The sequence below is a fragment of the Vitis riparia genome, chromosome 15 (assembly GCF_004353265.1).
Source record: "Vitis riparia cultivar Riparia Gloire de Montpellier isolate 1030 chromosome 15, EGFV_Vit.rip_1.0, whole genome shotgun sequence".
NCBI classification, from domain to species: Eukaryota; Viridiplantae; Streptophyta; class Magnoliopsida; order Vitales; family Vitaceae; genus Vitis; species Vitis riparia.
Window position 1 is genome coordinate 119,360 of NC_048445.1, and position 23,726 is coordinate 143,085.

The 23,726-nt window shown below is 38.2% G+C and overlaps 2 pseudogenes; both read left to right on the top strand.

Annotated features, from left to right (window-relative positions):
* The first annotated feature begins 1,667 nt into the window (after positions 1–1,667).
* On the top strand, positions 1,668–7,368 carry LOC117932542 (annotated as a pseudogene).
* Positions 7,369–13,716: 6,348 nt separating this feature from the next.
* Positions 13,717–23,187, top strand: LOC117932519 (annotated as a pseudogene).
* The last annotated feature ends 539 nt before the right edge of the window (positions 23,188–23,726 follow it).

Here is a 23,726-nt window from a genome sequence, read left to right on the forward strand (position 1 = left end):
GTGATGAACTTGATTCCCTTGAATAAAAAAGTTGGTGATTATAAGAGTAATTTTATCCAAATATACCACTTGAAATGATAATCTTGTTAGAACATGTGAGGAAACAAAATAATGTTTCAGAAAGTAATTTGTTCCTTGGAATTAGGAATGATTTTATTGGAGATATTTAAAATGTTCTTCTTTTATTATAGAATTAATGAAAAATTAAGAGTTTACTTGTTTGAAATGTTATAAATGTTCTCAATTGGAAGTGCTTATAAATCTTACAAATCTATAAAATTAGCTGAAATGATTTTTTAAGAATTATTCAGTAGGTGAGATTTTCAAAAATCCTGTTTGGAAAGAATTACAAATTACAAGCTTTTTAATCAAAATTATTGGTGATGGGCTCTGACTCTAAGATTACTACTCTTTTCCATGCAATTTCATTGGACAAATCATACCGTGGGTAGACCCGTTTGACTTCGATTCCTTCCACTTTTCATACGCTTTCATTCTTATATAGTGTGGTGGACGGGCTCAACTAACTTAGAGGCTAGCGTATTTCTTCCTCTGTTGTGGCTTTCCTAAAAATTTCTATACCACAGGTGGAGTGGAGCCTATGGAGTCAAGAACTTTTAAATAAGATGTACTTTCTTTTTAATTATAACAATTATATTACTTCTTTCAAATGCCTCTTAATTTGTATGGTCAAATTTAACAACTAATTATATCAATAGGATTATGTTATACTAAACTTTGAATTTGAGTTTTAACGTGCATGATTAAATTTGAATTGATGGAAAAAAAAAAAAGAAAAAAAAAGTGCTGCTCTGGCCATATGAGCATTTTTAATGGGCAGCAGTTTCAAAAACAGAGGAAACCGCTCAATACGTTGCCCCCCAAGTCTTCCCAATCAAAATGGCTAGTTTGATTCCTCTGTTCTGCAATTTCGTATGGGCGAGTGTTGACTCTGATTTCTGTGCAATTTCATATGATTAGTTTCATTTGGGTATATGGGTATATGATGGATGGGCCCAATTGAAGTGACAGTTATCTTCTTCATTCATTTCTCTCTAACTTTAGCCAGCAATGCCGGTTCAGCACTTATTTCTATCTCCCGTGACTCGCCTCTCTCCCCTTTTGTAGACTTATAGTTCATCAGAAACCCAATCTCACCGCTTGCACAAAGCCTTTTTAGGGCTGTCATGAAATATAGATTGACTTAATGTAAGGGACATATTTAAGTATCGTTTTTCAAAGAATTCAAATTATGGTATGTTGCAATCTTATCTAGACTCCATGACCTCGGAGCCCCATAAAAAATAAAAAGGGATGGATTTACTCTTGAATTAACAAAAAAAAAAAAAATCTTTTTAAACCCATAGACTTTTTCTTTAAAAGAAAAATACCATTTATTAAATATTTCCTTTACCTGTGTCTCACACCCACAACGATTTTTATGCCAAAGTCTAAAAAGTAAGAATATTCAATTGGTGATTACTTCTTTTGCTTTTGGGTCAAATATTCCTAATAAAAATCCAACTGCCATCAACAGCCGTAGTTATGATTTCTGCCTCGATCAATGGATTAAATGATGTGCGAATATCTATCTTTATAACAATTGAATTGACAAGTAAATCAGCGTTGCATTTACTTTTATGCCCATAAACTTCATTTTCGGGAAAGAAAGTTGAAAAACTTCACCAATATCTGTATAACAAAACTCAAAGCCAATCCAATTTTTCTGTCTTCACACACAATTCCTTTCTCAAAAACAATGGCCGAAGCAACAAAGAAGTTCTGGGTTTTTCCACCGTTGCCTCTTTTACAAGCTCTAAGTCTAAAGACGTATTATAACACACCCGTTTTGCTTGCTTTCTGATATTTTTTCTGTTTCAGGTATGCGGTTGTTACAGGAGCAAATAAAGGAATTGGGTTGGGAATATGTAGGGAGTTGGCAGCTAATGGGGTGACAGTGGTGCTAACAGCTAGAGATGAAAAGAGGGGTGTTGAAGCTGTTGAAAGTCTCAAAGGATCTGGTCTCTCTAATGTGATTTTTCATCAGCTTGATGTTGGGCAGCCTGCAAGTATTGCTTCCCTTGCGGATTTCATCAAAACCCAGTTTGGGAAGCTTGATATCTTGGTATTTTGGAAACCCCCATTTCTTGATCAATTTTCCATCGTTTTTTCTTGGTTCTTGTGGCAGACATAAGCATGGCATGCTCCTGAAAATCCCTGATCGATGATTTCTAGCATACCCAATTGCACAATTACTCTATTACTCGATTCTTCCTTTGATTTTTCCTCCTTTTGGACAGGATATGTATGTATGAATGTCTGTACCGATTTTGATGATACGTGAATATTGCCAGTTTCACATTTGCCTCTTGATTAGAACTTGAAAATGGGAATGATACATTGCTAAGTTTCAATTGGGCAGGTCTTGTGTACTGTGATAGACTACTGTATCTGATGCAACCACTAAAATGAACTGAACTACTTGAGATTCCCCCCTATTCTGTTTATTTATCATGTTAAAAACAATTAGGCTATTAGACTATGTTTGGTTTTGGGAAAATGTAAGAAAAAGAAAATAAAGAGGAAAGGGAGAAGGAAAGAAAGGCTGAGGGGAAAATAAAAATTAGATTTAAAGTAAATAAATTATTTTTATATACTTCTTTAAACCCTCTGTTATATAAATATTAAATAATTTTAGAATGTATAAATTTTAAACTAATTTTAATCATATTTGATTTTATTTTGTATTTTCCACGTTGAAATCAAACATGAGAAAATGATTTCTTTAGCATTTTTTTTTCTTTCCTTAATACTTGTCGGGAACAAAATCATAGTCTTTAGTTTTTGTTTGAAGAGAATTTTGAATTGTGTGTTTTGTAACTGATCACTGGTCAGGAAACAGTTAAGCCAATGCCGTATCCTTTCTCCTTGCCATCCCTTTAGGCCACACTGTACTGTTACTTAAATCTATCATATTAATCAACACATCACCCGATTTCTACTTTGGTTAATATCCTATATTATCATTGAACCAGTGCCCACTTTAGTTTCCTTGGTCCCATCATTCTCTCTCTTTTGATATACATCAGTATGGAGTTGCATGACTTCTTCAGGAAGGCTTTGTTAGTGAATTTAATCGATGTTTTAATAAAGTTAAAGCAACATGCACACACATGTGACTTATGCATGCGCTACATGTTATCATCAAACTCTCCTATCCACATGATTCTTGAAAATTTTGAGATGAATCTCAGAATCAGTAATCTTATGTGTAATATTCTGAAAAGTATCGACTGACTTCCTTTTTTATCACTTTATTTTTTCAGTTTATGGTTAAAAATTGGATAATGAGAAATGTGGAATTCTGGACAGGTGAATAATGCAGGCGTAAATGGAATGATAGTAACAGATCCTGATGCTTTAAGATCAGCAATCGCTGCTGCTCAGGTAGGGTTTCATATGCAATTTCTTTATTTCTGGAAATCAGTTGTGGATGGAACTTCAAAGAAAGACCAACTTTGAAATTATTTATTTATTTATTTATTGATGGGTAAATAAAGTAGGTATATAAAAAACACCCAGAAAGAGTGTAGCAAAGTGCATAGAAGTATACAATGGTCACCAAAAGGGATAACCAAACAAGGGGGAACTACAAAAAACTACTCCCTCCCTTTGTCAAAACTCAACCAATCAACAAAATCAATTAAGAAAAGTTTCTTAAGAAAAGTGCTTTTTAGTCTTTAGTAGTTAGAATGCTCCTCATTTTCAAATGATCTTTAATTCTTTTTCTTTCTATATTGTCCAAAAAATGCACAAGAAGTTGCTTGACACAACTTCTTTCGTATTTTTTTCCCACAAAGCAACCATGCCATCCTAAGAGTCTCTCTAACCGTGAAAGATATCATCCAAGATATGTCAAACAAAAAAAAAAATTATCATACAATCTTGTCCTTGTATAGTGAAAGGCCAACAACCATCCTTTCTTGGAAGGTAATCCAAAGTCAATATTTTTCCCTATCTTGCCTCCCAAGCCCAAGGAAAAAAAAATTGCTTTAGATGGTACATAGGAGTTCCAAATGACTCCCATTGGAAAAGGAATTGATCTAGAGCACCTTTTAATTTTTAATAGTTATGAAAGTGTGTATATATATGTAGTTTTCTAGGATGGGCCTTACAAGTCATTGCTAAATGATTATTGGGAGGGAGTAGCTTTTTACTGCCCCTTTTATTTTGAGCTTGCACCTTTCGCCGGTTGTTGTGTACGTCCTATATACTTTGGTATGCTCGTTTTAGCTCTCTTTTTATATAATACTCCATTTATCTATCCAAAAAAATAATAACATAGGGTATGTTTGTAAGCTATTTTCAAAGACAATTTTTGGGTTTTAAAAACAAAAAACAAGAAAACATGTTTGGTAACTAGACAATAGAAAATGTTTTTTTTTTCTTTGTTAAAAATATAAAATAGTGTTTTTTGAGAATATCTTTCAATTGTTTTCACTTGTTTTTTTATGACGCTTTTTAAAAATAATGTTATAAATATGGAAAATAATTGAAAATAAATCATTATAGTTAAAATTTGTTTTAAAACATATTTAAAAATAGGTTAAAAATATTTCAAATTCCCAAACAGTCTTTTGTTCAAAAATATCAATGAATAATTTTTAAGAATTAATTTTTAAAGTTATTTTTGAAAACACTTATCAAAGAGAGCCATATATTTTTCTTGATGATGAGTAAATTGTGGTCACCATGCAACTATGTTACATGGGTTCAGGTATGGGTATCTAGTGTGTGAATGTTTCTAGGTTTTTGATCCTTCACATTCAATTTTTATGATATAGGGACGCAGTTGAAAAATGGTCCTAAATGGAACTTGGATATAATATAATAATGGGGAAAAAAAATCAATTAGAAGCAATTTTTTTTTAAAAAAAAATTCCTTTCTTTTCACTTTTATTTGGAAAAAAAGAAGTCAATTGATGTAGGACAACCCTAGGATGGTTGCCTACACTCAAGGGTAGGTGGGCTAGGATTTTATTTTTAGGGTGTAAGGAGAGGAACAAAGAATAAATTTTATGGTAAAGAAAATTATAAGATAAGAAATAGAGAGAAAGAAGAAACAATGAAGAAAAGATGGAAAAACCTTAGAGTCTCACCTAGAAGAAAATCAATGGAGTCTCACTATTGAGGGTTGCAACCTTGCAATGAAAGAAAATATAATATTATTCATCAAATTCATTCCTTTGATTTACATTGATTAGCCTATTTATAGGCTTCTCTAAGAAATCCAAAGTCTACTAGGACTCTAATAACCTATTATGATTCTAATTCTAATTATAACATCCAAAGTCTACTAGGACTCTAATAACCTATCATGACTCAAATTCTAATTTTATTATAACTCAACTAGCTAATCCTAATTAGACTCCAACAAATACCAATCCCTATTCAATTCTAATTAATATTAATCTTACTTAAAGTTTACTTAGGTCTTCCCTTTCTTCCTTGAATAAACTTTAAAAGGCTTTCCCCCATCATCAATACCAAAGCAAGGAGTGTCCAACATGAATCCCACTATCACAACCTTGTTATGTCATGTTGACATGACCACATTGGGTTAAGATGGAGAGTCTAGACAATACAGCTGTAAGATGGTAAAATTACCCTAGAATCAAGTCCATCCGCATAACAATAGTTTTTTGGTTACGAGTTTTAAACAAAAACAAAAGAGAATAAAAAGAAAACCAAATATATCCAAGAACTAGATAGTGGGATTTAGAAAGAAGTTCTTAAGATGAAATACAAAAATTGTGAAGAAGCAGAATGAAATAGAAACAATAGTGTATCAAAGCAAAGAAAGAAATTAGGATACTCAAAGGCAATATCTAGACCTTGTATGTACCACAATAGCATATTATTTTCATGGAACAAAGTGGAAATGGAAGTTCTCAAGCTAGATGGGAGATAAAAGGATCTAGAATGAATTGGTATAGCGGGTGTGTAATGGCTACCATGAGGATTGAGTTTTTCCTTTTTCTATGATGCAGGGAAGAATAGGAGAAGTCAATTGGAATGAAATAGTGATTCAGCCTTTGGAGATGGCAGAAGAATGCCTGAAAATAAACTATTATGGGCCAAAGAGGATGATTGAAGCACTAATGCCTCTTCTCCAGTTATCAGATTTGCCAAGGATTGTCAATGTTTCCTCCTCCGCTGGGAAGTTGCAGGTACAAAAATGATATTAACCCTCATTCAAAAATAAAATGTTGGCACTCATTTTTGATGTTCAACCAAGTTTAGAACTGGATAATTGGACTTGAAATTCAACAAAGTTGATAGGAAGCCATTTGATTCAATGGGAAACAAGGTAGATTGCCTTGGTTAAGTCAACAGAGTCAAATCTGGTGGTGAACTTATTGAAGTTTTAGATTAACAAGAAATCTCCTGCTTGTTACATCTTGGTTTGTTTGGAAGAAAACCATATCAAGAGAAGGGGTGATTGATGATGTCAGATTAGGGTACTTGTATGGAGATAATGCATGCTATGATAAGAGCTGTTGTGAATGATTAAGAATTCCTTCCCTTCTGTTTGTGTGAATTATTCAATCCTTTTTTCCTTTATTTCATAGAGGCCTTCTCTTTAGACAGCAGTGAAGAGGCTCCATGAATCATTTCCCAGTCACTTGATTTCTTTGGATTAGAAGTTTCTGTTTCCAAAATGGGAAATGTGTTTGCAATAAAGGCCTTCTTACATTGCCTTTCTTGCTGTGTTGTTCCAGAATATTCCAAATGAATGGGCAAAAGGAGTGTTAAGTGATGCTGAAAACCTTACAGAAGAGTCGGTGATAGAGGTGTTGAACCAGTTTCTAAAAGATTTCAAAGGGGTTATTAGAAGCTAAGAGCTGGCCCACTTTTTTCTCTGCCTATAGAGTCTCGAAAGCAGCCTTGAATGCCTACACGAGGCTTCTGGCCAAGAAGTACCCGACTTTCTGCATCAACTGTGTCTGCCCTGGCTATGTCAAGACAGATATAAACTACAATAGTGGCATCTTAACTGTTGAGGAAGGTGCTGAAAGCCCTGTTAGATTGGCTCTGCTGTCTGATGGCGGGCCTTCTGGTCTATTCTTTGTTAGGAAGGAAGTGTCTGACTTCTAACTGAAAACGGTTCATTGCTAGATATGAAACAAGAGCAACATAGCATAGAGACTCTGTTTGTTGCTTTTCCTATGGCTTGCAACTTTGCATGAATCTTAGGCTAATACCTTCACCCAGAAATGCTTATGATCTTTTATATTGGATGGTCTATGAAGTACATGATAGACTGTTGACTTAGTTTTATGCATCGTCATATTTTATGTTTTTGGAGTTCATATGGTTTTGGCTACTGAGGAAAATGAAGTTAAGTTTACGTGTTTATCAGCTCAACGAGTTGGGTTTATTTGAACCTGTCACATAATCGGTTTTACGGGGTTGGAAATATTTAGGCAGTTAAGAGTGCTTATGAGTTTTTGAGTGGTGTTAACAGCTAAAGATGACAAGAGGGGTAGTGAAACTCTTGAAAATATCAAAGGGTCTAGTGTTAGTGTAATTGTGTAAAAGGGCATGGTTTCGTTGGTTTTCTGAGACTTTATTCATCAAAATTGGACCGACTTTTTAATGATGGAAAAAGTTGAACCAATCTAATTTGATTAAGGTTTGATTTGGTCCGATTTAGATGAAAGTTAATTTAGACCCTAAATCAAAGTTTTTTAGAAAATTGCTTAAAGCCAACTTGGATTTAAAATCATAATATTTTTAGTACAAAATGTAACAAATGCTTTTAAAAATTAATTTAATCATAGTCTAAGAATAATAAATTATTTTAGAAGAAGCATACAAAAAAAAATTGTTAAATATTAAATAATTATATATAAATCTTTGAATGTTGTTTAGTTTGGGTTTTATTGATTTGAAAGCAAGAAAACTGAAATTCAAATTAACAAAATCAGTTTTTAAAATTATCTTTATGGTTATTGAAAATTGAATCCACAAAATCCATTTTTATAATTTGATTTTTAAACAGAAATAACCTTTAGGATTAGTCTCTTTAATATAACCTTTCATCAGCTTGTTATTGCGGAGCTCCGGTTTGCGTGGGTTATCTTGGTACCATGGAATACGCCCAACCCCCCACCCTTTTTTAATTTTCCTTTTTGGTAGCAGTCCTTTGGGCAAGATGGTTCTTGATTTTGTTTCAAATTGTCGCTCCCAACCACCCATTTTTCCTTCAATTTTTTTTCATATAGTAATAATAGTAATTATTATTTATGAAAAGTGAGAAAAAATAGAAGAAAATAAATGTGAAAGAAAATAAAACATATAATTAAAATTAATAAATTATTTATACTTTTTAAAACTCATTTAACTTGTTTTTTTTTTGTTTTTTTTATTTATATAAAAATGAAATAAATTTAAAATATATGAATTTTTAATTAATTTTAAGTATATTTATTTTGCATGAAAAACCAAACGTAAAAAAAATTATATTTTAAAATATTTTGCCCATGTTTGTAAAACGCTTGAAAAGTAGTATTTTCTGGAAAAAGAAAGCTAAATGCATTATTTTCAAAAGTCGGACTTGTACAAACTCACTCTGGGTGGTGTCAGGGCTGTTTGTTGGGAAATTGAAATCCATCTACCATGTATGTATGATTTTCACCTTTTCTTCGAAGGTAAGGTAAATATCTTCCTCACCGAACTGTGCTTGTATCTCTAGTTAGGAGTTAGAAGTTAGGACCATGACAATATTGGATTTTTCTGTTCACTTTCTACATGTGGTGCCATTTTGTTGGATTTTTCTAACAAATGCTCTCCATAGCTCAGCCTGGTAAAAACATCTGAACTGGCAACAAAGACAGCCGGTAGTGGCATTTGTTCATCTTCTCTGAAGACCATGTCGGTTAATGAAAGTCAGAAAAGAAAATGAAACTACTTCTCTTTCTTAACCCTTGTACCCTTCATTTGGGGAGTTCTCAATCTTTTGATGATGTTTGAGCTCCTATCAAAGTGTACTTTTTTCAGTTAGTACTTAAAAGGTGTGGTGTGCGTGTGCTGTACTCATTTTCAGAGAGTATTGTTCGTACTCAAATTCAATTTACTTGTATCCTTATACACTTAGCCATTAGTGGGAAGAGTGTAGAAGCTTCTAGAAATGCCTAGAGAAGTCCCCACATCTCTACACCCTAGTGGAAGGTATGAGAGGAGTTCAGAATTTTCTAAAGAATTCTAAAAGCTTCTTGTACATAGACTTGTACATAAATTAGTGTAGGAAGATCTAAAATGTTCTGAATTGTAAAGAACCCTCCAAGGTTCCAGAGAGTTCCATTGGTGCCTATAAATAAGAGGGGGACTCATTTGGCCAAGACACCAAGCAAGTGAGTTTTCAAAGCACTTGTAAAGGCTTCCTAAAGTAATAAAATCTTCTATTCTTTAAGAGTTGCCTACCATAACTTCTAAAGCTTTCAGGTTGTGAGCATCTTAGCTTAGCAAACTAAGCACTGGGAGTCAAGCTGACTTAACAAGATCAAGTGTCTTGACTTGTCTAAGTGTTGCACGAGCTTAAGAAAAGACTAAGTCCGTGACAATTGGTATCAAAGCGCAGCTACGAAGCATGCATAGTAAAGGAAAGCATGTCGGGCTCCAACGTTGAGGAAACTAGCGAGCAAACCCGTGGGAGGGAGACTGAGCCCACTGCACTGGGTAGAGGTAGGAAGGATAAATCCCATGACACCATAGCCAACATGGAGGCAAGACTAGCCAAGGTAGAGCTAGCCATGGCGGATACCCGGGAATAGGTGGACTTGATCAAGCAAGGCATGGAGAAGGGTTTAGAGGATCTAAAGGAGCAGATCCAAGACCTTCGTGAGGGGATGCTAGGCTCACAAGTTCAATCGGTATCACACGAGGAGTTCATGTCCTTCCAAGACAAGGTCATGAACATGTTCGCTAGTGTGGAGTCAAGGGTGGAGGCCTTGGCTGCGCGCATAGAGGCCCAAGATTAGGAGATTCGACAAGAGTTGGCCATCTATAAGACTGTTGTATCAGCACGAGTCATGACCACTCATGAGGCACCAAGGGTGGAGGTGCCCAAGCCACCCACGTTCAGTGGCAAGAGGGATGCTAAGGAGTTGGATAACTTCTTGTGGCACATGGAGAGCTACTTTGAGGTTATCGCACTGACGGATGAAGCTATTAAGGTACGCACCGCGACCCTCTACCTCACTGATAATGCTACTCTATGGTGGTGTCGGAGGTTTGCCGATATAGAAAAATAAACGTGTACCATAGATACATGGGATGCCTTTAAGCAAGAAATCAAAAGGCAATTCTACCCTGAAGATGTGGCCTATCTAGCAAGGAAAAATATGAAGCGTCTCAAGCACACAGGCTCGATCCGTGAGTATGTCAAAGAGTTCTCTACACTTATGCTTGAGATATCCAACATGTCTGAGGAGGAGTTACTATTTAACTTCATGGACAACCTGCAAAGCTAGGCCAAGCAAGAGTTAAGGAGACGTGATGTCCAAGACCTAGGCACGCCCATGGAGGTAGCAAAGTCCTTGGTGGAATATAAAAGGGGAGACTCCTCCAAGCCCAAGCCACAGTCCAAGGGTAGTCATGCTAAAAGTGGGGGAGACAAGGGATCAAGAGGGTACACCCCTAAGGAATGATCAAGTAAGACCTCTAGTGGCAAGGATGGTAAGGGCAAAGACAAGCGGAAGGAGTTCACGCTTAAGACCAACTGCTTCCTATGCTATGGTCCACACTGGGCACGGGACTGTCCTAAGAAGAAATGCCTAAATGCTATGATTGAGGAAAAAGAGGAGAGTAATGCTCATGTGGGATCATTACAACTCCTAAACGCCCTAAGGCCAAGTCGGTGCCTAAGACGCCTCAAAACAAAGGGCTAATGTATGTAAAAACCCTTGTAAATGGGAAGGGCACCAAGACCCTGGTGGACACTAGTACCACTCATAACTTTGTCTCAAAGGATGAGAGAAAGAGGCTGGAGCTCCAAGCATCCAAAGAAGGAGGTTGGCTCAAGGCAGTTAATTTAGCTGCCAAGCCATCACACAGAGTAGCTCGCGAAGTGACCATGCACATCGGCTCATAGGAAGGAATGGTTGACTTCACAGTGACACCCATGGACGACTTCAAAATGATACTAGGGATGGACTTCTTACAGAAGGTCAAGGCTATGCCACTACTTTTCCTACGCTTAATGGCTATCCTAGAGGAAGAGAAGCCATGCGTGGTCCCTACGATCACCGAAGGTTCGCCCAAGACCCCTATGTTATTGGCTATGCAAGTAAAGAAGGGGTTAAAGAGGAAAGAGGTGACATACCTCGCCACTCTTAAGGAAGAAAATGATGAAAAGTCGGGAGAACTCATGCCTAAGGAAATCGAAGGAGTCCTTGATGAGTTCAAAGATGTGATGTTGCCTGAGTTGCTTAAAAGACTTCCTCCTAGGAGAGAGGAAGATCATAAGATCGAGTTGGAACCAGGAGCTAAGCCCCCTGCTATGGGGCCATATAGAATGGCGCCACCCGAGCTAGAGGAGCTAAGGAGACAACTTAAGGAGTTGCTGGACGCAGGGTTCATTCAACCATCCAAGGCTCCTTATGGCGCGCCGGTCCTATTTCAAAAGAAACATGATGGGTCTTTACGGATGCGTATCAACTACCGGGCACTCAACAAAGTGACGATAAAGAACAAGTACCCTATTCCGCTCATCGCTGACTTGTTTGACCAACTTGGTAGCGCGAGATACTTCACGAAGTTGGACTTAAGGTCAAGCTACTACTAAGTAAGGATTGCAGAGGGGGACGAGTCGAAGACTATATGTGTGACCAGGTATGACTCATACGAATTCTTAGTGATGCCCTTTGGCCTCACCAATGCCCCAGCAACGTTCTACACCCTCATGAATAAGATCTTCCACCCCTACTTAGACAAGTTCGTGGTGGTGTACCTGGATGACATAGTCATCTACAGTAACACCCTGAAAGAGCACGTAGAACATTTAAGGAAGGTCTTTAAGATCCTAAGGTAGAATGAGCTACATGTGATGAAGGAGAAATGCTTATTTGCTAAGGAAGAAGTGAACTTCCTAGGGCATCGCATCAAGGATGGCAAACTGATGATGGATGATAGCAAAGTGAAAGTCATCCAAGAATGGGATGCACCAACCAAGGTACCTCAACTCAGATCTTTCCTTGGTTTAGTTAATTACTACCAGCGGTTCATCAAGGGTTATTCGGTAAGGGCATCTCTACTCACTGATCTTCTTAAGAAGAATAAGGCATGGGAATGGGACGAAATGTGCCAACAAGCCTTTAGGGATTTGAAGAAGGTTGTGACTGAGGAGCCGGTGTTGGCATTATCCGACCATACCAAGGTCTTTGAGGTACACACAGAAGCCTCATACTTCGCTATTGGGAGAGTCCTTATGCAAGATAGGCACTCAATCGCCTTCGAGAGCCACAAGCTAAATGACACGGAGAAGCGCTATACAGTGCAGGAAAAGGAAATGATCGCCATCGTCCATTTCTTGCGCACCTAGAAGCACTATCTTCTAGGGTCTCACTTCATAGTGAAGACCGATAATGTTGCCATCAGCTACTTCCAAACACACAAGAAGTTGAGTCCTAAGCAAGCTAGGTGGCAAGACTTCTTGGCTGAATTCGACTATACACTGGAGTATAAGCCAGGAAGTGCTAATCATGTGGCCAATGCCCTAAGTCGTAAGGCAGAGCTAGCATCTATGACGAGCCAGCCCCAAGGAGACATAATGGATCTTCTAAGGGAGGGGCTGCAACATGATCCAATGGCTAAGAGCCTCATCGCCCTGACACTCAACAAGGGAAGACTAAACGGTTCTGGGTGGAGGACGACCTACTCTACACTAAGGGGAGACGAATCTACATGCCTAAGTGGGGGAATATAAGGCGAAATCTGATTAAGAAGTGCCATGACACCAAGTGGGTTGGGCACCTTGGGCAACGACGCACAAGGGCACTACTCAAGTCAGCTTACTATTGGCCTCAAATATGGGATGAAATTGAGGCCTATGTAAGGACTTGTCTTGTGTGCCAACAAGACAAGGTGGAACAAGGACAACCTAGAGGCCTATTGGAACCACTACCAATAGCAGAGCGCCTATGGGATAGCGTCACCATGGACTTCATCATCGGGCTACCCAAGTCAGAGGATAACGACTCTATCATAGTAGTAGTGGACAGGTTCTCTAAGTACACGACCTTCATAGCAACTCCTATTGACTGCACTGTGGAGGAGATGGTTAGGTTATTCTTAAAGCACGTAGTCAAGTATTGGGGGTTGCCTAAGTATATTATTAGTGATCGCGATCCACGTTTCACTGGGAAGTTTTGGATGGAGTTCTTCAAGCTTATTGGTTTAGAGCTTCACTTCTCTACAAGCTTTCACCCACAGACAGATGGGTAGACTGAGAGGGTGAACGCCTTGCTAGAGCTATACTTGAGGCACTTCGTGAGTGCCAACCATAAGGATTGGGCTAAGTTGTTAGATATAGCCTAGTTCTCATACAACTTGCAAAGGAGTGAGGCAACCAATAAGAGCCCGTTCGAGCTAGCCATTGGGCAGCAACCCTTAACTCCTCACACATTAACGATAGGCTATATGGGAAGAAGTCCGATGGCTTTCAAGTTCGCAAAAGGATGGCACGAGCAAGCTGACATAGCATGCTCATACTTGGACAGGGTCACTAGGAAGATTAAGAAGTGGGCTGACAAGAAGCGATGTCACACGGAGTACAAGGCTGGAGATATGGTACTTGTCAAGCTCCTTCCTCAACAATTCAAATCGTTAAGGCCAATGCATAAAGGCCTTGTAAGGAGGTATGAAGGACCATTCCCTATACTTAGGAAGGTCGCCAAGGTGTCCTATAAAGTTGAGTTACCACCAAGGTTGAAGATCCATCCTGTCTTCCATGTGAGTTACTTGAAACCATATCACGAAGACAAGAATGATCCAAGTCGAGGGTTGTCTAAGAGGGCACCTACAACAGTCGTGACCTCCTATGACAAGGAGGTAGAACACATCATTGTAGACCAAGTCATCAAGAGATGAGGTGTGCCTCCTGCTACGGAGTACTTAGTGAAATGGAAGGGACTACTAGAGAGCGAGGCTAGCTGGGAGCCAGTAGATGCACTATGGCAATTCCAAGAGCAAATTGAGTAGTTCCGGGCAGAAGGTGTGACGAGGACGTCTGCAACTCAGGTGGGGGAGAGTGTCACATGATGTTTCAAATGAGCCTTCCAATGGGTTTATATAGAGCCCAGGAAGCTTCTGGAGACTCCTACACTTAGCCATTAGTGGGAAGAGTGTAGAAGCTTCTAGAAATGTCTAGAGAAGTCTCCACATCTCTACACCCTGGTGGAAGGCATGAGAGGAGTTCAGGGCTTTCTAGAGAATTCTAAAAGCCTCATGTACATAGACTTGTACATAGATTAGTGTAGGAAGATCTAGAATGTTCTTGAATTGTAAGGAACCCTCCAAGGTTCTAGAGAGTTCCATTGGTGCCTATAAATTTTAGGGGAGGGAGGGGAGGGGCTCATTTGGCCAAGACACCAAGCAAGTGAGTTCTCAAAGCACTTGTAAAGGCTTCCTTGAGTAATAAAAGTTTTCATTCTTTAAGAGTTGCCTACCACGACTTCTAAAGCTTTCGAGTTGTGAGCATCTTAGCCTAGCAAGCTAAGCATGGGGAGTCAGGCTGACTTAACAAGATCAAGTGTCTTGACTTGTCTAAGTACCGCACGAGCTTAGGAAAAGATTAAGTCCGTGACACTATGCTTACTTAAGAAAGCTCTTGGAGAGCGATAAAGCCGTGTATTTGAGATAGCACTTGCAGTAGAAGCTTCGTTTGCTTTTGCTATAACTTTTGCTCTTGTAAAGGCTCCTTGTAGTCAGTTTCAGTTGTCTCCTGAAATTCATGATTCCAATGCATCCGTGTCAAATGAAATTCTGAATAACTCTGCCAAACTTGGGAGAGCTACCAATATTTTAGCTGCTGCGTCAGCACTTGTTATTGGGCCAGTTATTCATGGAGTCATTAGCTTGGAGAGGATGGTAACTGTCTTCAGGTTAAAGGAGGGCCTGGATGTTATTCAATTTATACGAAGTACACGATCCAAGTCGAATGGGAATCCCAGGTCACTTGGGGCTTTTAAGGTGGATAATTCAGTTGAAGTTTGTGTGCATTGGTTTAGGCTGCTGATTGGGAACTGCAAAACTGTTTGTGATGGATTAGTTGTGGATCTCATGGGTGAACCATCTATAGTAGGTCTATCAAGGATGCAACGAACACTCCCTCTTAATTTAGTATTTCCGCCTGCATATTCAATATTTTCATTTGTTGTATGGAGGCCATTTATTCTTAATGCTAACATCACAAACCGTGAGGACATCCACCAATTGTATCAATCTTTAACAATGGCCATAAGCGATGCCATAAAGCATCTGCCTTTTCTGGATGTGTGTATGAGAGACACTCACGGTTTCTATGATCTTGTAGCTGTAGATGCTAGTGATTCTGAGTTTGCAGCCATGTTAGAATTGAATGGTCCAGATCTGCACTTGAGAGCTATGACCTTTGTTCATCTACGTGCAAGGCTTTTCCTGAATGCCATCATTGATTGCCAAATGCCAAACACTTTATTCACACAAGATGATGTAAATTGGGTTTCTGAACATGCTGAATCGAAAGTTCCATATGCAGAAAATGAGACCAAGCTTCTGGATAAGCTAGTGCATATTTTGGATACCCTGCAACCTGCAAAATTTCATTGGCAATGGGTTGAGCTCAGGCTTTTGCTAAATGAACAAGCCCTTGTTGAAAAACTCAACAACCATGATGTGTCCTTAGCAGAGGCTATTCACTCTATCTCACCCAACCCTGAAAAAACTGTGGCTTCTAAGAATGAGAACAACTTCATTCTGATCATTCTGACAAGGTTACTTGTCTGGCCTTATGCCGCAACCCTTTTCTCAGAGGTGGTGCACTTGTTTGGGAGGTCCTTGGAAGATTCAACGTTGTTGCAAGCTAAATGGATTTTTGGTAGGTCAAGATGTTCTATTTGGAAGGAAATCCATTAGACAACGACTTATTAATATTGCTGAGAGTAAAGGTCTCTCCACTAAGGTCCAGTTTTGGAAGCCATAGGGTTGGTCTTATTCTAGTTTGGATCCAGTTGCCACCAAGGGAGATAAGAAGAAATTCGAAGTCACTTCCCTTGAAGAAGGGGAGGTTGTAGAAGAAGGTACAGACTCCAAAAGATATGGAAAAGGGTTCTACCCAAATGTCTAACTTTGAAGGTTTCAATGTCAGCCAACAGCATGCAACTGAGAGAGCTCTTGTTGAATTGGTTCTTCCTTGCATAGATCAAAGCTCTGACGATTCACGCAATGCCTTTGCAAGTGATTTGATCAAGCAGAGGCATATTATTGAACAACAAATAAATACAGTTACTCGTGGGACAACTAAGCAGGCAGGAGCTGTTCTTTCTGGAGTTGAAGGTCCTGCAAACAAAGGCAATAAAAGGAAAGGTATGAGAGGTGGTAATCCTGGTTTAGCTAGGCGACCAACTGGAGTAGCTGATTCTGCACCACCCTCCCCTGCAGCATTGCGAGCTTCCATGGCACTGGGGTTGCAGTTCCTCCTAAGATTGCTTCCTATCATTTGTGCAGAAGGGTAATTATATGCTAACCCGTTAAAGCTTCTCTCAGTGCAATTCATTGAATATTGTGTGTGTTTTATCGGAAACACTTTATGTCTTGTGGCTTGTTTGGTTTTACTGGAAATTGTTCCCATGTATGTTGGTCACAGATAACTCATTCTTGCTGTATAAGCTTGCTTTGGCCTTTTTGATCCACTAATAACCTAGTCATATGTTACAAACCTATGCAAATCTGCTGATTTTTCTTGTAGGTCACCTACAAGTTATTGGCTAACAAATGGATTTTTTTTTTTTTTTGAAGTAATTGTGTAACGACCCGCTCCCAACCATGTAAATATTGTCCACTTTGGATCCAAAGGGATCCTCACGGCTTTAAAATGCGTCTACTTGATTAAGATGAACTCTACATATATAGCACTAGGAACTTTCTCCCCTATTCGATGTGGAACAACACAAATTGGTTTATGCATGTGTGGTTGTGTTTGGCCATTTCTTCAAATTGTGAAGTACCTTCAGCGTAAAATTACAAAGGACAAGCATTTAAACAATTTATTGTCCTTGGTCAGGGAGCAATCACGAAACATGAGGCAAAGTCTTGCCTCAGTAATACTTATCTCTCCCTTTATTCCACGCAGAGTCCTCCCTCAAAGAGGGAGACAGAGTCACTGATGGAGGCTTCTACTGCTGCTTCTCTTGATTTATCTGGTGAAAGTCTCTTTGATCGGCTGTTGTTGGTTCTCCATGGTTTGTTGAGCAGTTGTCAGCCGAATTGGCTGAAGTCGAAGCCTGCCTCAAAGTCAACCACTGAATCTATCAAGGAATTTTCTGGATTTGATCGTGAGGGAGCAGAGAATTTATTCGATTCTTTGTTGACATACTATTTGACATCATTTCATTGTTAATGAGCATACCCTTAAATTCTCTCGATGACAATTGTTTAACCATAGGGAATTGCCCGATTTCTTGTATAGTTTTGTTTTTCTCCCTTCCTTTTTCGAACACTTTGTGTGCACGAACTTTTTAGTTCAACCTTCAAATCTTAAGGCAAAAAAAGGAAGAATGCTGAATGGTCTCTCTACATATCTTATTTATAGTGCAGAATGACTTGGATTGCATGCAATTGCATCCGCTGGCGTATCCAAGCTGCAATGCCAATTCTTGTCCCTTCTGGCGGGTGTTCCATCTCTTGCCAGCCACCATCTGTCTCCTCCGCCGCCCTTGCTTCACTTCGACCGAGCCTCTCATTTCCTGCATTCCACCCTGGAAATACAAACCAGTCTCAAAAGGAATTCCAGTTCTTTGGTGCGACCTGGGAAACTAAAGAATATGCCGTTGCAGCAGGACCACGATATAGAAATTGATCCATGGAGGCAATTGGAAGACGGGGCAGGGGCCGGACCATCTTCAGGTAACACTGCTGTGATTGGCATGTTGAGATATTAGGAATGTTTTCCTTATATCATTATTTCCTTATATCATTTAGTGTTGAGATATTAGGAATGTTTAGATATTAGGAAAGTTGAGATATTATGAATATTGAGATATTAGGAATATTGAGATACTAGGAATATTAAGATATTAGGAATATTGAGATATTAGGAAAGTTGAGATATTAGGATATTAGTTGTTATTTCCTTATATCATTATTTCCTTGTATCATTCTTTCCCATTCTTAGAATGGTGATTACCCTCTATATATACTCTGTACATGAACGAATGAAAGTATGAATGAAAAAACTACAATTTATCAATTTGAAGATGGTATCAGAGCTTTGATATTCTCCACCATTATCACTACGCAAAACCCGAACCTTTGCATTGTATTGAGTTTCAATCATTTTATGAAATTTTTGAAACAACAAGTTCACTTCATCTTTGGTCTTCATCAAGCATAACCATGTCATTCTGGTACAATCATCAATAAAAGTAACAAACCAACGTGAGCCACTCAAAGTTGGGACTTTGGATGGGCCCCAAACATCAGAATGTATAACCATAAAAAGAAACAGACTTTTATTCAAAATTAACGGAAACGAAGCACGATGACTTTTAGCCAATTCACAAATATCACAACGGAAACTAGAAATATCACTCTTTGCAAACAAACTAGGAAACAATTTTTTTAAATAACCAAAGGAAGCATGTCCCAGACGTCGATGCCACAACCAAATTTCAGACTTTTTCTTCTCCCCCTCAGATCCATCTGCCATCAAGGCTTGTTGCAACTTATTTGAATCCTTTGACTGCAAGTCCAAGTAATAGAGTTTTCCCCGTTTAATACCACAACCAATCGTCTGTCTTGTTTGGATGTCCTTAATCACACAAAATTCAGGCCAAAAAATGACAATACAAGATAAGGCTGTAGTGATTTGAGAAACTGACAAAAGATTGTAATCTAAAGATGGAACAACTAAAACAGAATCCAAATTCAAAGTATCAGTAAGAGTTAAGGATCCTTCCCCAATAACTGGGGTTGTGTTACCATTGGCTGTGGAAACAATTTTTTGTGAGGAAGGTCTAAGGGGTGAAACCTGTCTAGAATCAAAAGTCATATGATCTGTAGCACCAGAATCAATTATCCATGTACTATTAATAACAGGTGTAAAAGTATTTAAAAACTTACCACCATGATCAGTAGCGGCTACCAATGCAGAGGCTTTCTCAGCAACATTAGCCTCTATTTTTATTTCGGCAACAATTGCAGTCGAGGTTTTCTTGGAATCCTTCTTCCGTTGATCACGATTATTATAATTAATAACAAAGTGTTGATAGCCTAAACATGATCTAAAGGTCCATGGTTCAAACCCTCGGTTCCTTATTGTTTTCCTGGTCATACCAAGAGTCGTTGCTTTGAAATTGTGGGATATCCAGACTGGTGGGACCAGTCTTATTGCAGTGAGTGCATTTGAAGGTTGACTTATCAATATTAGGGCTTGTCTTAGGATGGTTGATCGCTGTCGGACTACCATAGCGACAAAATATCCAGGATTTCAATTCCATGGCTCTGATACCATCTTCAAAGTTCTGATCTTCAAAAGTATTTGGAAGGACATGGCATCATTCATCAGACTACTTGTTCCAATACACCCCAGCAAAATGGAGTCGCTGAACGAAAAAATCGACACTTGTTAGAGGTTGTTCGTGCTTCCTTGATAGCAGCAAAAACACCAATATCTTATTGGGGAGAAGCAATCACATCTGCCGCATACTTGATCAATCGGGTACCTTCTAGCTCAATTAACTTTCAAACACCTCTCCAAGCTCTTACTAATGTCGTAGTTGCCCCAACCGTCCCAAATCTACCTCCTCGTGTTTTTGGTTGCGTGGCATTTGTGCATCTACACAAGCACCAACGCACCAAGTTAACTTCTCATGCATTGCAATGTGTGTTTGTTGGATATGCATTGCACAAAAAGGGATATCGATGTTACCATCCTCCAACTCGACAAATGTATATTACAATGGATGTGGTGTTTCATGAAGATTCAATGTATTTTTCATCTGAGTCTGAACTTCAGGGGGAGTACCATAAGGAAATTCAGACTCTCGATTATGATTATCATATTTTTGAGGAAGATGAATCTGGACAATCTGAACTAGTGAACCAAGAAGTGGGTGAGTTGGATATGAGTGGTCAACAATTTGGGTCCGAAGATGTCTTCATTGAAATACCAAACCAATCGTCGTCTGTTGAGGGTGTTCTTAATTTGGAGCCTGATCCATTCATGAAACGGTTACCACATCGTCATAATAGAGGTATTCCTAAACCCACATATGAACCTGAATTGTCTACTAAAGTCAAATATCCCATGAGCAACTATGTGTCTACCCATCGTTTGTCTGAATCAAATAAGTCATTTGTAAATCAATTATCTACTGTATCTATTCCTAACAGTGTGCAGGAAGCCTTAGCTGATCCAAGGTGGAAAGCAGCCATGAATGAAGAGATGAAATCATTGCAGAAGAATGAAACATGGGAACTCGTAGAATGTCCACCAGGAAAGAAGCCAGTTGGGTGTCGTTGGATCTATACTGTGAAGTACAAGGCAGATGGTAGTATTGAACGATTTAAAGCAAGACTGGTAGCAAAAGGGTACACTCAAACTTATGGAATTGACTACACAGAGACATTTGCACATGTAGCTAAGATCAACACAATTCGAGTATTACTGTCTTTAGCTGCAAACCTAGATTGGCCGTTACAACAATTTGATGTGAAAAATGCCTTTTTGCATGGCGAGTTATCTGAAGAAGTATATATGGATCTTCCACCAGGATGCATGGTGTCAGAAAAGCAATGTCAGAAGGTGTGCAAATTGAAGAAGTCATTGTATGGGTTGAAGCAATCCCCGAGAGCATGGTTTGGAAGGTTCACAAAGTCAATGAGAGCTTTTGGCTATCGTCAAAGTAATTCAGATCACACTTTGTTCCTAAAAAAGCAACATGGTAAGATTACGGCACTCATCGTATATGTGGATGACATGGTAGTTACAGGAAATGATCTTGAAGAAAGAAAAGCTCTACAAAATTATCTATCTAGAGAATTCGAAATGAAAGATCTAGGTCCTCTGAAATACTTTCTTGGGATTGAAGTTTCTCGATCAAGTGAAGGAATTTTTCTGTCTCAAAGAAAGTATGCCTTAGATCTTTTACAGGAGACTGGAATGTCAGGATGTCAACCTATTAATACACCAATAGAAGAAGGTCTGAAATTGTGTGTTGAGCCTAATCAAGTATCAACCGATAAGGGAAGATACCAAAGACTTGTGGGGAGATTAATGTACTTAGCTCATACAAGACCAGATCTTGCTTATGCATTGAGTGTAGTGAGTCAATACATGCATAATCCTGGAGAACAACATATGAATGCAGTCATGCGTATTTTGAGGTATTTGAAGAATGCTCCTGGGAAGGGAATTTTATTCGCAAAAAATGTTGATCATCAGAGTATAGAAGTATATACTGATGCTGATTGGGCTGGTGCAGTGGATGATAGGCGATCTACATCTGGTTACTTTACCTTTGTAGGTGGTAATCTTGTGACATGGAAAAGTAAGAAACAGAATGTTGTCGCTCGTTCAAGTGCAGAAGCGGAATTTAGAGGTATGGCTCTAGGACTTTGTGAGGCATTATGGCTAAGACTCCTCTTACAGGATTTAGGTTACCTATCTAGGCAACCAATCCGATTGTTTTGTGACAATAAAGCCGCATGTGATATTGCTCATAATCCAGTACAACATGATCGTACAAAGCATGTCGAGGTGGATAGATTCTTCATTAAGGAAAAGTTAGATGATAAGATTGTGGAATTGCCTAAGATTCGATCAGAAGATCAATTGACCGATATTCTTACCAAAGCTGTCTCAAGTCAAGTGTTCTCAAAATTTTTAGACAAGTTGGGCATGTGTGACATCTATGCACCAACTTGAGGGGGAGTGTTGAGATATTAGGAATGTTTTCCTTATATCATTATTTCCTTATATCATTTAGTGTTGAGATATTAGGAATGTTTAGATATTAGGAAAGTTGAGATATTATGAATATTGAGATATTAGGAATATTGAGATACTAGGAATATTAAGATATTAGGAATATTGAGATATTAGGAAAGTTGAGATATTAGGATATTAGTTGTTATTTCCTTATATCATTATTTCCTTGTATCATTCTTTCCCATTCTTAGAATGGTGATTACCCTCTATATATACTCTGTACATGAACGAATGAAAGTATGAATGAAAAAAACTACAATTTATCAATTTGAAGATGGCAGTGGTGACCACGCTAATCTTAGGGCATCTAACTGGCTTAGAGGGACTGTGAGAGTGCGGCGAACAGACCTCACCTACATTGGTGCCGTAGATGATGACAGCTGATCTTATGGTTAACTTCCATTCTTGATTTGGTCCACAATGAGCAAATCCCTCATCAGGTGGTTATAATCTTGTGCTTGCCCTTCTTGCCCTACGATGGTGAAGGGAGTTGTGAGGGACATTCCCTCTCGACGGAGGAGGGGGCTCTATAGGAGGAGAGAAATGTGAAGATGTTCTCCAGCAGTCCGCTTCCGACCTGGCCTGGCCTGCTCGACCACTGACCGCCCTTTTGATCACCTCTTACTTTCTGTAGTTTTTTTTTTTTATATGGCGCAGGATCATTTTATAATTTTTATTACATGTAGACTTGAAGATGAGGCCTTCTACTTAATCTCCTAACACTCACAATGCAAGAGTCTCTCCTAACAATCACAATGCAAGAGCCTCCCTCTACCATACTAGCGTATGGGTTGAGGCAAATTAGGGTCTCTTTAGCAGTGCTTTTAGAAAGCACTTCTAGTGTAAGAAACGCTTTTGAAAAAGTACTTTGCCTGGAAACATTTGTAAAGAAAACGGTCTCTCTAAAAGCAATTTGAATGAAGATACTGTGGAACACACTCTTACTAGTTTTCTTGAAGGAGAAATGGATGCTAAAGTTAATAGGACTTTTTGTGAGCAACAACGTTATTAGAGGTTATATTTGATAAGTAGTGTTCCAATAAAAACGTTAAGGTTTGGTTGATAGGAAGTATCAAGGAAAGAAAGAAATGTTAAGTTTTCTTATATTTGGTTTTACTATAGAAAATATAAAAGAAAATTAAATATAATTAAAAATTTATGTATTTTTAATTTATTTAAATAAAAAATATAAAAATGAGTGTGATTTTAGAAAGTGTTTTCAATTTTTTTAATAAAATTTTTATTTTTTAAATATTAAAAATATTAAAAACACTTTTTAAAATCATTATTAAATATATTTTAAGAGTGATATTTTAGAAATGTTAAAAATATTTTTTAAAATTATTATCAAACAACTCTAAATAAATCGATATTTTTTTTATAGTAGAATAATAATTCAATAGTTTCTTTAAAATGCATATTGATGCCCAATGTCACATATATAGCATCACTTTTTCAATTACTCAATGCTACATGC